Raw genomic sequence first — 10,677 nt, forward strand, 5'->3', positions numbered from 1 at the left:
CAGACTCCAGTTGCACTATAGGAGAACCAGTCTGAATGGCAAACAGTTGGCAGGGGGTAACTGGATGGGGCCTGAATTTCCAATGCACCAGATAATTTAACCCGCAGCATCCCCTTTCCCTTATATGTGCAAACCAGCTGTGGGTAGGACCATATCCCAAAGTTCATGGCAGCAGAGATGGAACAAAGACTGCAGGACAGGGAAACTCTCTGCCAGTACAGAACTGGAAAGATTGAAGTAGCTCTCTGTTATCACAGGGACTGGGTACCTGAAATGCCTGTGTTGGAAGAGTTATCCCAGGCAGCTCAAGCAAAGGGGGTGAAATGCAGGGAGCAGATGTGGACAGAGAAACGCCTGACCTGGAGCTGGTGGGGCTCTGCCTTGCCTTGGAGGCAGTTTGCAGATGTTAAGAGAGAATGGTCAGCTGCTGCTGCCTTGCTATGGATGAGGGACTAAGTGGGTTGCTCTTAAGCTCCACAGAATTACATCTGAAGCTGAATCGGCTTGGGAGCGAGAGGATCTGCATGCCTGGGAAGTGGCTGTTACTATCAGGGAGCAATTTTCTCAAGGCTGACCCAAGACATAGAACTAAACCCAGACTGGGTGAATATCTCTGTTTCCTTATTCCTCTGAGAAACTGGGCCTGAATTTAAAAGGCTGTTTAACACTTTGAAGCCACCCACAGTTCTGTCTTTGCCTCCCACGCAAGCTCCAAGGAACTGACTCATTCCCACCGTATTTTCAGCTGCGCGTAGATCCTGCTCACAGCTCGGGAAGTTCCCCGTTCAGCCAAGCAAATCAAGTGCACATTGTGCCTTGAGTTAGCTGAGCTTGAAAGGGCTTTGCGACACCAACTCACAGCCGACAGTATCTGAAGACATCTGGCCTGCCTTTTAAAGTCGAGTAGGGGCCATATTCTTGAGTTAGCTGTATAATTTATGCCTTATCCACTGCTCTCTATTCATGATGCTTCCTTATGTTAAATAGCTGTGAAAATAAATGACACAGTCATCTGCTGTTAAATGGAAAGAGGTCTGCTCATGAACAGGCATTCACCTCTCTTCTCCTCTTCCAAATGGCAAACTCTCATTTCTCTTGCCATGGGGACACTGTTTGGGTTTTGCAGAGCTTTCAAGGGTGTGAATGATACATACAGCTCTGGATGGTTTGTGACTCAGGAAAGCTTTCTGCAAGGGGAGACGTAGGATCGTCCCTCTGTCTCTTGCCAGTCTGGTGAGCTGAAATGTTCTTTCCAGTTTGGACTAAAGTCCTGACATCCCTGGATTTCTAACTCACTAATTCTTTCACTGCTGAGGAGAATAACTCACTTCTTGCTGACATCATGCTGTCCTCCCGCTATGCCGTATCCACTGTGAGTCTTTAAAGCTTCATGCTAAGCCTGAACGATTACACCCACGTTTTGACTGGGAAACAGAGACAGATGAAGGCAGTTAGAAGGAGGACGTGGGAGCCTTGCCTTCTATTTTCCTGTTCTTCACACTGGGCTCATTACTGCCATCTCTTCCCCTGCCTGGTAGCAAATTTCCAGCAAATGAATTGGGGTCACCACTCCCAGCTTCTCTACAGATAATAACTGTGGTCTATTTGGGCTCTAGACCATTTCTGCATGCCATTACACCACAGCAGAGTCTTTACAGATAAACATTTGCAGGTTTGTAAGCACAGTCCTACTCACTACATCATTACAGAAGAGAGGGGGAGTAAACATCCTCTGCAGTACAAAGGAATTGTCAACAAACTCGGAGAGAAGGGGAGAAATATCCAAAGGCACTGTCCATTTTTGGCTTGTTGCATTTGGTTTCTTTCATGCTACTCACTGAACGTTTGCTCCCTCTGCAAAAATCCAGGGCAAAGGACTGGCTGTTGTCTGCACTATTAACTAATGAAGTCAGGAATTTACCTCTGTTGCCACCTGGTAATTGAATAATATAAAACCTAAGTCCTCTGTCCTACTGGTACTGGGCTGAGTTGCATCAGCTTCTGAGGAGCTTTTTGGAGTGCAGAGTCCTGACCTGCTCACAGTGGCTAGTATGAGCTGAGACATGAATAAACAATAAAGGAGATAAAGGAGAGGCTGGGTTGAAAGCAACAGCTGTTTCCTATGGACTGCTGAATAAACTCCAGCTCCTCTTGCTGATGGGCTGGGCTTTTGTCATTGTGCAAAGGAATGAACTGCTCTGGGAATCGCATTCTGATATGAGAGCAGTGGTGTTCGTGTATCACTAAGTATAAAGGGTCTGCTCAAAAACTTCTAAGAAGAAAAAGACGTCTACTTAATAATGTATTTATTTCAGGTAGTTCCCAAACTTTTAGCTGTGTTATCTCACTTCAGCTGTGGTTCTAGAAGTAGAATTACACCCAGGCTTGCACATGTAGCTCTTATATGGCAAAGAGCAAAGTCCTTAGCCCAAGATAAGGACCAAGATTTGCTGACTCCAGATGTGCTCCTCTACTGTAAAACACTTTGGAGGCCCAATGCTACATTACACAAGCCACTCAGTGGTTTTAACATTCATTTCAGCAGGAGCAATCCTTTCTCTGTGTAACTAAGCAAAAGGTTTGGCTTGAGCCTGTTGCTATAATGAATTTCTGGAGCTGGGCTTGTGGGAGTGACTCCATTAGTTAAGCATGAGCCTCTGCCTCTGCTCTACCCCCAGGAGTTCATATCAAGTTTTGGAGCTTTAGGCATTTACTCCTGTTTTCCACCAGTGGAGCAGAGAGATGAGCTTGGCCAGGAGAAGTGGATTTTCCTTGTACTTCTGTTGTGTAAGCTCATCCCATTTGTTTGGAAATCAAGTATTTTTCTTTTATAGAGAGGCAGAGGTTTTGGTTATCTCAATAGTACACCAAGAGAAAATTCTAATATCAGATCCAGGAAAGAGATAAATGCAATATATCTTAATGCAACAATGTCCTTTGCAGTTTACTAGTACCAAGTTACTGTCTGAAAATCCTTTAGAAAGTCTATTCACTTAAGGTAATCTCTCACTTTGGGGAAGACCTGGTCACTTCTATTTATATGTGTAAATCCTCCCACAAATTATTCCAGATTAACAAATCCCTATCCTCCCTCTCTGTCTCCCAGCTGAAGAAGGGTGGCTGCAGACTACCATTGACACTGTCACTGCAGAGACCTTCCTCACAAAAATGAAGATCTTGTAGGGAGCCAGAATTTCCATTTGGCTCCATAGGGAGCCATTTATAATTTTTACCTTTTTTTTTTTTTTTTTTTTTTTTTTTTTAAAGCAGTGTGTGTAACGTGTTTTAAAATGTGAATAAGCAGAACCTGGAGTGGGTCCACTGGTGCATCCCCTCTTCAGTATGAGGCACTTGGCTCCAGCTGTGGTGGGAATTGAGGGCAGCTGGGTCTAGTGGGCTGTGCTGTGAACCTCTGTGTGACTCTCTGGGGTGGCTGCAGGGTACCTGGGCTGCTGGCAAACTGGGCGCCTTAGGAGGACATAGCATACCAGCCCCATCTCCCCAGTGAACAGAGAAATGGAGCTGTGACTCCATCCAGGTTGTCTGTATCTTCCTTTTTTATAGGGGGAAGGGTAGGTAAAATCCCTGGGAAAGTGAAATCTAAGGGCAATCAAGACTTAAAACTTCCATTTGTATATTTGAAATAAGCAATACCTTGCCTTAGAGCAAACCTAAATTTATAAAAACACAAACCTGCTAGATTTCTAATGCTGTTTCTGAAGTCAGTGTGTTTAAAGGTCAATATTAGTTAGAACTCAATCCCTTCAATATTTCCCTTTTAATTTATCTTTTCTATTTTTCACCAAGTCTTGCCCATCTCAACTGCTTTCCTGAGGCTCTTTTTTGTTTATCCTACACAATTTCCTTCCTTCCTTCAAGTCCAGACCCCCTTGCTCCCCTGGGACTTTGTATGATAGCTGGGCACTAATCATGTACTTCTGCCCCAGAAGCACAGATAGGGGCTTCCTCCCCCTGCTTCCATTTAAAGGAGGATGTAAGGCCTAATGGTAATCTTAAACAACACTGCTATTCATTGTTTGAGAGATCTGGGAAATATCCTTGAATTCAGCTTGCTAAATTAGCTGCTCCTTGAGTAACCCACAGCTGCTGCGTATCTGTCCCATTACATTTTCCAAATTGCAGCAGTTCTCATTACATATGATATTCTCTAAACATATGGACCTTCCACTAGTTTATGTCTCTGTGTAGCTCTGTTGCCATGAATGTACACACAGAAACATTTTCTTTTGTACTTTAAAAAAAAAAAACAAACCAAACAATTCTTGAAAATAGATTAAACACAGGCATTTGCAATTACTCAGATGGAGCAAAGATGTTGGAGTGCTTTAGAATACAGCCTTTGTCAGGAGCCAATACTTAAATTAAAATGTTGCTTCTGGCAGTAAAAGTGTAACTACCAGTGGTTTTAAAGCTTCATCCTGCCTGTTGTGCACATGAACATCTCTCTTGAAGTTGGCAGGCATCGTCCTGTGCTTGCAAATCTTGAAAATCAGATGGACCATCAGTGTAAGGTGATGCTTAACCATCTATATGAGGCAATGACATGGGTTTGGATTTGGTCTTGTGTGTTTGCTCCTTCACATTGATTTACAGTGGAATTTGGTTTGCAAGAAATTGTATTTCTGGTGTTACTGTGTTTACACTTCCTACTCTTTGATAACTTCTCTGTATGTGCAGGGAACTTAAGCAAATCTTGAAGAGGAACATTTCTGTGTCTCCTCCCTCTTGTGCATTTTCTAGGTTTTGTCCTTCAAAATGGAGCAGCATCCTTGAGGAAACCCCAAACTTCTGTATTCACTGTGTTCCTTGGGACACAGCTGGTTCCAACAAGGAGTAATTGAAGCATCAAGAACAAGTGAAAATTTTCCTTGAGCTCTGTTCAATGCCTCTGATCCCATTCAGGGTTTATTTCATTGACTTCAGGAGGAGTCTGACCAGCGAGGAGCATCTACTGCACTCGAAACCTTGGGAGAAGTGCCATGCATTTGCATTTTGTCTGTTGTCACATCACACAAAGCAAGGGGTGACAAACTCCATCCTCTGTAGTGCATCCTTGGGCTATGCTTGATTGTGTGGTCACCAGCAAGGGGCAGCAAATGTCTCTGTCACAGTGGTCTTGACTGTGTTATTAGGGTTAGTAAGGTAGTGGTATTTATCTCATCACCTTCCTTCCCTCTGTTCCTGGTCATCTCTTATCCCTCTTCTGTTTTACTCCTCTTTGCTCCCTTTAAAGCTAAAGATGTCCCTCAAACATACCCACATAATTACAGGTGCAGCCTGATTCTCTTCGGTATCTGAGCCTTCCTGCAACACATATTTATATCCAACCCCTGCTTAGCGCTTTGGTGCTGCAGGAGGGGAGGATCATCTCTCTCCTGCAGGAGTTACAGAGCATCTGGAGATGGGAATCTATGCAAGGATGTGGCTCTCCTGCAGCCTGGGGGAGCTGCCCATTCCAGGGGCTCTCAGGTACCACTTCCATGCTGGTGCATTTGGGAGGGTGTGTGATGGATCCCTAGGAGCTGGTCAGCTGTGGGCAAGGAGCTGCCAAGCCCTGGCAAATCAGAGCTGTGAAGACAGAGCTGTGGGCCCTTGAAACCAGCCAGGTGCTTCATCCTCTGTTACAAGATGTCTGCTCCTCCTCAGGATGCACAGGCAGGAACTCTGCAAGAGAGGCCCTTCTCACGAAATAGAGGAAGAGGGTTTGGGTTTCCTTTCAGTGGCCTCTAAATCATTTGTCCAGAACAGAGAGCTGTCTCTTCCTGGAAATATTTAGGCTCATTCCTTTAGAAGTCATCTATGATTGTGTTAGTATTTGTGCATAAATGAATATTAATAGTGAATGTGGTCTGACTACTGGGCCCATTTCCTCCCGCAGCTGTTTTTGTGAGAGACCTGATGCAAAAACATCTTGTGCACACATCTTCCAGCCTGACTCCTCCACAGGCGAGCTTGATGGAGAATGCTTTTCTGGTTGTGGTTTAGGCATGGACGCAGCACATAGCTGCTCAGTGCTGTCAGGGTCTCTACAGATCTGCATTCACCTCACAGCAGACATTTAGGTACCAAGGGAACTTGTGTTTTAACTGGAAAAAAGCTTATGTGCCAAAGGCCTCCTATTATAGGGGAGGTTGCAGCTGAGCAGAGGTTTGGAGGGGCTTAATGCTGGAGTTGGCTGCTCCAGCTGGCAAGGAAAGCCCACCCACAGCTTAGGTGGGACCAGCACCTGAAATCAAGTATTGAAACACCTGCATTAAGCCCTTTTATTTTATTTGGATATGATCCTGTTGCAGTTCTACACTTACTAGGTTTTTTTTGTGGATTTATCCCAAAGATAGTGCTGGGAGTGAACCTGGGATTCCTGCAGAAAAAGATGATCCCAGAGATAACAAGTTCTGAGAAGAAATACTCCAAATGCCCCATTTATTAATCATTAAATGAGTATATCCTTACAGACGTAGATTGATTTAAGTAGGAAAAGGGATTTGCTGTATGACTCACATGTCTGAAGTATTGCTACTCATTTTTTGATGTAAAATCCTCTCAACTGCTTGCAAATGAGCTGCAAAGGATTCCTGTGCTCGGAAACTCTTGAGCAAGTGATTTTGGCTTGGAACACTTGAAGAGGTTGTTTGCAGATGATGCACATGCTGACCACTTCTGTTGAGAAGAAGCCTAATTCAGAGTATACAACAGGCAGCAAAAAGGCTCCCATTGCCCCAAATTAGTCACAAACAACTTGCCTTACTTTAGGTTTTAATCATATGATCCAATTACAACTTAAGCCTATCAATATGAAATAAATGTTCCCACCTTTGGTTATTTTCTTGGTGTGGAAATCTGCTCACAGCTTCATGCCCAGCAACAAGTCTGTGTTTTGTGTTCCTGTTGCAGAAGAGGAAGGGGGACACAGGAAGGCTTGTTGGGGAAACAGGCAGCTTGAAAACCTTTCTTTCTGCCCAAAGTGGAGCAGAGCAGCCCATGGAGATACTGTCACAGATCCAAGCAGGCTGGGGTTAAACGGTTTCCTCAGCTTTTCTTCCTAAATCAATTTGAATATTCTTGGCAAGCTCTGTTACTATGCATGGTGGGCAGCTGTGATTCAAGCAGGGAATTTTTTTCCCCTTTCTACTGTCCCAGTCTTCCTGTCTTGTGCAGATGTGATCCTTTCCCTCTGTCTGCCTAACAGCTAATTATTTTACCAGATGAGCCAATAGTCTGAAGAAAACAGACCATGCATATTCTTGAAAGCAGCAACTGCGTTACAATATTGGGGGGATGGGTAATTAAAAAAATAAGGAGTCACTTCCTTCTGACCTACTCTACTCCTTAAGAAAACCTCCAGAAATAGCAAGCATTCTGATTTACAAGGGACCAACCTACCTCCCAAGTTAGTACCCCCCACATTTAACAGCAGAACCTTGCACTATGCTTTTTGGGAAAGCAGGCAAAAAGACAGTTTGAATATGTAAGACATCCAGCTAACAGCTCTACAATCTATGGCAACCTATACCCACCCCTGCAACTGCAAGAATGTGGACAAGAAAGAGTGCATCAGCTGCTCCCCAGAAACTGCCTGGGTGTCACTGCACTCACTGAACCTTCATTCCTAATCCACATTATGCGTTTCTGATTAAAATCGTTAGTCCGAGGCTCTGGAAAGGGCAGAAATTCTGCTTCTTGTGTTTGCTGGTTACGCTAGAGGGAGCTTTTCTGGTGGGGCTTTGTAGCTCCCGGCAAAGCTCTAAACCAGTGTCTGCCACTGTGTCCCAGGTGTGAGCTGTGAGCTACCAGAGAGCAGCATAACCACGCAGGTGTGTTTTACAGCCTATAGACTGTGCTTTGAGAATGCCTGCAGTATTGGGTTACACAGGCACGACAGGCAGGGGAACACTGCATTTCCAAATCCCACAGAAGCTCAGCACCTGTTGCTTGCTGGAGCACTGCTGCCATAGAAGCTGAAGCGTGTGGTCCTGCTGAGCCATGCCTGCTGTCTGCCCTCTTCTCACTCCAGCACCTCAAGAACAACAGGCCAGCACTGTGGGCCCTGGAAAGGCTGGCATGTCCCTTCTGTTTGGGGGACCCTGGTTTAAGCAGTGGTGTTTTGCCAGGGCAGCAGTAGCATATGAATGCCAAGAAGCAGGAAGGAGGGCTCCAAAGAAGGGCATGCGGCTCAAGATGAAGTAGGGGCTGTCTGGTACTTTTTGGAAAAGTTCAATTAGGGCCTAAGGTGCTAATCATTGCTGCATTTGGCAGGATAAGGGTTTTTACTGAGATTTACTACTGCTGGAGCAAAAGCTGCAGGGTCTTGAATCACAGGAAAATGCCACCACGTTTTTTGGCAGGCAGCTACTTTTCCTAGGCAGAAGAAGCATGCTTCACTATGGGATAAAACCAAGGCCTGCCCCTAGAACACAATATCCACACCAAGGGACCAAGTGCTCTGGGTATTTTATCTTTAAAATTCTGCACAAGCAAACATAAAAGGTGACCCATACTTCTCTGAAGGCCAGCACCTGCTGCCCTCCTGGATAACCTGGGTCAATGAATCCTCCTTCATTTTGAGTTGTAGCTTAAAAGTTGAGGTGCTTACTTTTGACTAAGCAGACTACTCTCCTGAAAGTAAGCTTCCTGCCTCAATACCTGCAGCAGGATGGAGAGAACTCTGTCCGTCCTGGACAGTCTCATTCACTTCTCAAGGAACACGTGACTTTGCTGACAGCAACGGAACAAGAGCCAAAAGAGTGAATTTTCCTCGTTTTTTTGTTGCCATTTTAAGAGTGGATAACCATTTAATTAGTTTTCACCCTCTGGGGCTGTAAGTTCTTGTATAATTAGATAATGAGCAATTATCATTACTGCATTTTGTTCTCACGTGGCACTACATGGATTCCAGCAGTGACCACATTTCAAAGGCTCATGTTCCAGGTTTTTACCCAGTAATGCTATGAGAAGCCCTAATACCTCTCTTACAAGAAGACTTTAGAGGGGACAAATCTACCAGTTATTACAGGTGCTAACATAAATCCCACCTGCTCTTACTGGACTTGTCCCACATGATTTGTGCCAATACCCACTACAACAGGAAAACCCTAAAATATTCCAGGGAGATTATGTGGTTGGGTCCTTCCCGAAATACCGCCTTTCATGTCCTTAATGCCACCCTTGCTTTTCCTGCTTTGGCAGGCAAAGTCAAAATCAGGGTTACACAGAGTGGTTTAGGACAGAAAGTTCCAGGCCAACACAAAGGTTTCAATTTGGAGGAGCCCCCAGAAGCACTGCTGTGCTAAGAAAAGTGCCTGATGGTAGTCAGGACTTACAGGATCTACTTGCACTGAGGCCAGTAACTGTCGATCAATTAATTCGTTAAAATGCCTGGCAAGATTTAAAATGGGCACGTGGTGAGAACATGCATGCAAGAGGAAGATCTTGAAACCACTTAGGCTTTAGGGCAAACAAAAACCAGATGGGAGATGGGTGCAGAGATTAAAAGGTGCAGGCAAGGGGCCCATATCTGTCATTATTCCTGCAGCTACAGTTTAATTACTACTCCTAGCTTTGGGAACAGAGATTTTTTTTTTAAGAATAATTTGTTTTAAAAACGTAACTGAAGGACAATGAGTTCTGCAGCTGAAGATGGCCCTTAGTATCATCCCAAGTACCTGCTAGGACTTTTAATATGCTTTATTCATGACCCAGAACAGAAACTGTTTCCCTAATCTTCAATGTTAAGATTACTTTCAAAAGGAAAAACAAAATTTAAAAAACCCCAAATAAACCAATTGAGAAACAAAGCCCCATGCTGCCTCTCCTCCCTGAACGTCTCCTTTTTCCAGCAGCACCACAACAGAATTCTGCATGAGGCACAAAGAAGGCAAGAAGCTCTTCTCCAGCTGTTTGGGCAATAAGCAGATGTGCACAGAAATCTTGTTTTGTGCAGCTGTTAGTTGGGTCAATGGGCTGCAGCACCAGCTTGCAGGAAGGTAAGCAATTTACATGGAGGATGTTATTAAAGAGCTATTTTAATGTTGTAATGCAGTGAGAAGGTAAGAAGCAAAATCAGCAGCTTGTTCTGAATAGATGGGTTTTTTTCCTGAGGCCTATAATGGCAAAGTTGCAGTGGCTTACAGCACCAGGACAACAAACCAACCCAATAGGAAGAAACAAGCATAACATAGCAGGGTCCAAATAAAGCAAAATTTTAGCTGAAATACTTGCTGAAAAAATCCAAATCCATTTTCTCAAATACCATTCTTAGTTAGAACATAGAAGCAGATATACTTGGATTAAAAAAACCCCAAACCAAACAACAATAACAAAAATCCCTCAAAAAACCCACAAAAACAAACAAACAAACAAACAAACAAGCCCTCAAAACTCCACAACAAACCAAACAAGCAAACCCCCCCTTCAAACAACAAACTAGATCTAGAAACTAGATCAAAACTAGATCTTCCACAGTTTTGGAACAGCTAATGGCACTTGTTTGTGGATAACAGCTGAAGTGCCCACAGGGAGGAATTCACTATTGAAAAAGTTGACTAGCAAACGTCCACTGGCTGTATTTAGTCCTTTCCACACAAAAGCCATGTCAGGCAAAACAAGCGAAAGGGGAGGAGCAGTGACCATGCATTAGTTCTAAGCAGAGGTGTAGCC

The sequence above is a fragment of the Agelaius phoeniceus genome, chromosome 3 (genome assembly GCF_051311805.1).
Source record: "Agelaius phoeniceus isolate bAgePho1 chromosome 3, bAgePho1.hap1, whole genome shotgun sequence".
Lineage (NCBI taxonomy): Eukaryota > Metazoa > Chordata > Aves > Passeriformes > Icteridae > Agelaius > Agelaius phoeniceus.